We start from the raw sequence: 5,069 nt of genomic DNA, 5'->3' as shown, positions 1-5,069 counted from the left end.
AGCTCCTGCCAACCTAGCAATTCGAAAGCAAGAAATTGCAAGTAGATAAATAGGTACCACTTTGGTGGGAAGGTAACAGCATTCCATGTGCCTTGGTGTTTAGTCATGCCGGCCACATGACCATGGAAACGTCTTCAGACAGTGCTGCCTCTTCGGCTTTGAAATGAAGATGAGCACTGCAACCCTAGAGTCGGACACGACTGGCTTTCAAGCAAGGGAACCTTTAACTTTACTTTATAGATAGGAACTCTCAGTCTGAGGCAAGTGATGCACTGTATTCTTGGTGCTTGGACAACATAAACCGGAAGTCCAAATCATACTTTTTTGACTAGTTTCATCTTTCCATAAATATTTTAACTGTGTGCTAGGTTATTATAAAAATATTATATAAGCCTTTAAAATTAATCTTCCCTTAATTTTTTTTTAAATGTATAATATAATTTTTTCCTAGCTCATCTTAACTAGTCAAACATAGATAGGGATTCTCTAGATCACTCTTATAACAAGATCCCTAAGCCGGTCTCATTCTTATATCTTGATTTTCTTCTTCTTTTTAGTAAAGTCTTGTATCTATGCCTCTTCTCCTTATACGTAGAAAGGTTTTCTTCCATGATTTGCCATGCATGTTACCACTCTCCCAGCTTTTTTGACCCTTGGATGGTCCTTCTTTCAGTACCACTGCCACCAACTGGCCTTTGTAGGAATTATCCACAGAGAGGACCTGTGGTGCCAGTTTCCCTCCCCTGTGTTGCCATTCTAAGGCTCTGCCTTATGCTTGTGTCTCCTGCTACCCAGTGACTGGTTACCACAGGTACCACTTATTGCACTTGCATATCACCGGGGAATTAGTAATTTGCCAACTGTCCACCCCCCCCTCCTGGATCCCAATTAAAATAGCACATTTAAACAGTGGAGGACTATGTGGTACAGGAAACAACTACCAGCAATAGATCAGCTCCATCTTTTGTGGCAGCCATTTTGTGGTTGCACCCATCAACCCATGGCAGCATTCCGAAGGTGCCCACAGGCTCAGACATTCTGGGGACTCCTTCCCTAGCTGATCTTATTTTAGGCAGGGGCTTTAACTTAGATGCTACAGTGTTCTAAAAGCTTCTGGTTACTTTGGTGTCTTTGTTTCGGCAGCCAGCCCTCCAAATGGCAATGGTGACCATTTGGAGGATAGGTGAGAGAGTTCCTTCTTTCTAGATGGAATCAGCCAACGAGAGCCCTCCCCCTTCATCCCACAGGGTTTTAATATCTCTGTGGGTCAAAGAAGCCCTTTGTGAAGTCTCCAGGAAGATATGTTCTAGTCTCTTAAATCTTCCAAGTCTATGTCCCCTTCTAGATGTCACCTTGTAGATGGAGTTTCCCCCCCATTTTATTTGTTTCTTTTAAAAACAAAAGAAAAAACCAAAATCCAACTAAGATTTTTTTAAAAAGCATAAAAACAATACACAAAGACAAGACAAATCTACACATAATGGTGCAGAGCTACACATAGTTTTCTATAAACTTTTCCTATAAGTTTGTAGATGGAAGCATAGCTGGGTGAGGCTGGGGAGCAATGCTCCCTCTAAGCTGTGGAGGCTTGTGAGCAAAAATTCTACTTTGTGAGCTACTGGCATTAAAGCTGTGAGTGAGCGATTTGGCTACTGCATAAATCAGTTGGCTCTGGAGCCGTCCTTCCTGAGCTGAGATTAACTCAGCTTAGAGGGAACACTGCTGGGGACCCCCCCCCCACCTGTTCTCTGTTAATGGAGAGGAAAAAACCTTTAAAACTAAAAATGAAGGCTCTGTATAGCTCTGTATAGCCTAAACCTTCAAAGTACACCATTGTTCTCCACAGTACATATATTATACATTGAGAGATTTATGATCCAGTTTGGGTTAAAAATTTCCCACCCTGACCCAACATCTATTCCCTTTCAACTGAGTGAAGTTGCACACCCAGCTTAATCGCACCCAGCTTGCCTCTTTTTCTTTTAGCTAGCCTGGAAAGAAAATAATCATTCACTTTGGGTGCTTAACCATTCCCCAAATTGAGGTTCCTGTGGTGTGCAATTCTCCTGCCTTCCCCCATATGGAGCTACAGAAGTTCCTTGTTATCACGTGCTATATGTCTCTGCTTCTTTATAATGAGAATGGACCCAAATTCCTATTTGGATTATTTGCTGCCTGGACACTCAAATCTATGCCTAGGAAATTTACTCCTTATCTGAACATGTGTTGATACCCATAGCTGTCTCTGCTTTCACTCTTGCTCTTCATTAGGATCTCATGACAAACAGTATGCATTTCTTCAAATGTATCATGAATTTCTGGAATGAAGTAGCTTGTACAGTGTTTAGATATGTGGAATGACTCCTCATTTTTAATGGAACAGCTAGTTTTGAGTCCAGTAGCACCTTCAAGACCAATAAGATTTTCGGAGCATAAGCTTTTGAGAGTCAAAACTCCCTTTGTGGGTTTTCCAGTGTTGTACATTAGAATGGTTGTTTGATATTACTGAGACTGCTTGAGTTTATAATTCCACAAACCCTAATACTTGCACAGTTTCTCTCAATGAACTTTCTTTTCTAGTGGTTGGATTCTCAGTATGCTTCCACAGTTGTAGAGGCAACACCCCGTTTTGCCAAAGATCCCTTGCAGCCATTGTGTGAATCACTGCCCAGATGGGGGGAATCATTCCTTAAACTGGCTGTAGAACATAAGTATGTGCTATTTGCTGAGAAATGAAAGGTATCAGAGGGAGGGTTTTCTCTGTAATGTTCATGCTATTTCAGGGTGGGTTTGAGGTCAGATTGAAAAGTGTGTCACATCTGCACTGATGCATGTTTAGGATACATATATTTTCACATCACAGATAATAACACAATTCTTTGCTAACTTAGCATGAGATGCTAGTAACCACAGAATTTGTGTCAAAATTAAGCAGGTTCAGAAGTAGATATTAAAAATATATTAATGCAAGTAGATTTTCTTGATAAACACTCATTGGGAAATTGCATTTAATCCACAACACACATTCCCTTGGACTAGCTGAATGATTTCTCTTTCATCAGGTTCTACAATGTGGAATGTTGATTTCCATTCTTATATCTTCATTTGATTTTAAACCATCCTCATTTAGAGAATTAATGCTGACATGTATTGCAGTCTGATCTTAAGTGAGCTGTATTTCCAGAGAAGCTTCTAATTCAGTGACCTTAAAACTGGATCTTGAGGCCAAACCTCACATTAGGTGGATCTTGCCAGCTTTTTATTTAATTTCACCCTATTCACCTCCATAACACAGGCCTCATCCCACATGACTTTTCTTCATGCACTTCCCATGATTCCTAGCCTAGACTGTTTAGGTTGTCAAAGAGAGTCAGTGTGGTATAGCGGTTAAGAACGGTGGACTCTAATCTGGAGAGCCAGGTTTGATTCCCTACTCCTCCACATGAACCCTGCTGGGTGACCTTGGGCTAGTCACAATTCTCTAAGAACTCTCTCAGCCCCACCTACCTCACAAGATGACTGTTAGGGAGGAGAGGGAAGGAGATTGTAAGCCACTTTGTGACTCCTTAAGCAGGGTATAAAATCCAACTCTCCTCCTCCCCCCCTCTCATTTAACCAGTAGAAAAGCTGGTGGGATCCAACCCATTATATACAATTACTGTGGCAGTGCAACCGCCTTTTTTGTAGTTGGAAATAACAATCCAGAGAAATGATGGTGGGAGCAGATGTCTAACTCTTTCTCTGCCCTCTTTTTGCCACTATAAAGCGACCTCCAGTTGTTTTCATTCCTGCCTTTTTCCTTGCAATTTTAGTTGAAATGCTATGTGAGACATGGGTTTGTGCAAGAATCAGCAGGTGAGTATATGAATCCTGCCCACCACTACTCTGCTCCAAATTGCCTCCTCCTGTGGGAGCACTTTTACGAAGACTGTTGGAACTTTGCTGTGTAAAGCTGAGGTTACTTTCAATAAATAAAATAAATGAATCTTAACCCACAGGTAGTTAAGAAATTGCAGAAAATGAAAAGTTACAAAATTATAAAAAGATACAGAAGGCAATTCAACAAGTATATGGATTCTCTTTCTTAAGGCAAAAAAACCCCAAAACCCCTCCTCACAAACCCCCACCAAAAACGCCAGATGGTCAGAGACAATTCTTAATGTAACACTGCTCACAGAATAAATATCTAGTAGAAAAGTGTGTAGGAGACCCTTCAAGCTCTCACACTTTTTTCAGAGATCAAGAACTTTCCCTTAAGGTGCTTGTTCAACTTGCAGTATTCCTCTGCTCCTTGAAAATTATTGATTGGAAACATGAAAGTTACAATGAGAAGACACAGAATGAAACAGTAAATATTTTTCATTGTTGTTTAATACTTTTCCTTGACTACTGGCAGCAAAGGGAACGGGAAAGAACAAAATTGATTAGATATTAGTATTTTAGAGAGTTTGGAGTATTTGTTGTATTGTAGAAATCTATGGATGTCTAAGTACAAAACGGATCATAAGAATTGGGTCCCAAGTTTCTCTCCTTGTGGAAACATATATCAAGGAATGGCATTATGATGGAGAAGACACTTGTTATTACATAAGAACATAAGAGAAGCCAATGTTGGATCAGGCCTGTCAAGGTTTTCTCTCACACACCAGTCCAGGGATGGGAGAGAAACCAAGCATTCAGCAACAATTAAAGAAACCCCAGGCTTTACCAGTAGTTACTGCCACCAGGATCTCTCTTTAAAAAGTCCCCCACCAAAGATCAGGAGCAGAGATCCCAAACTCCTGCTTGATTTATGGGACTTACCAACGTTACCAGCTCTGTACCAGGGCTGCAAACAATTAAATAACACAGTGGTAGCCTCCTTAGGCGAACGGCTTAGACACGAGATTCAGTCTTAGAAATCAGGTTGCAACAAGTCCAGATAATATTGATTATATATTATCTTTATTCAGTGCACATGCATATAACATGAGACTATCAAAAGATAAGAAATCAAATGATATCTATAGCTTGTTCAGCTCTAACTACACAATAGAGGTATTCCATAGTTACCAGGCTTTTAGAGGTAT

Source organism: Gekko japonicus, unplaced genomic scaffold (assembly GCF_001447785.1).
Source record: "Gekko japonicus isolate JY-2015 unplaced genomic scaffold, Gekko_japonicus_V1.1 scaffold11, whole genome shotgun sequence".
In the NCBI taxonomy this organism is placed as follows: Eukaryota; Metazoa; Chordata; class Lepidosauria; order Squamata; family Gekkonidae; genus Gekko; species Gekko japonicus.
Note: the sequence above shows the minus strand (reverse complement) of the source record.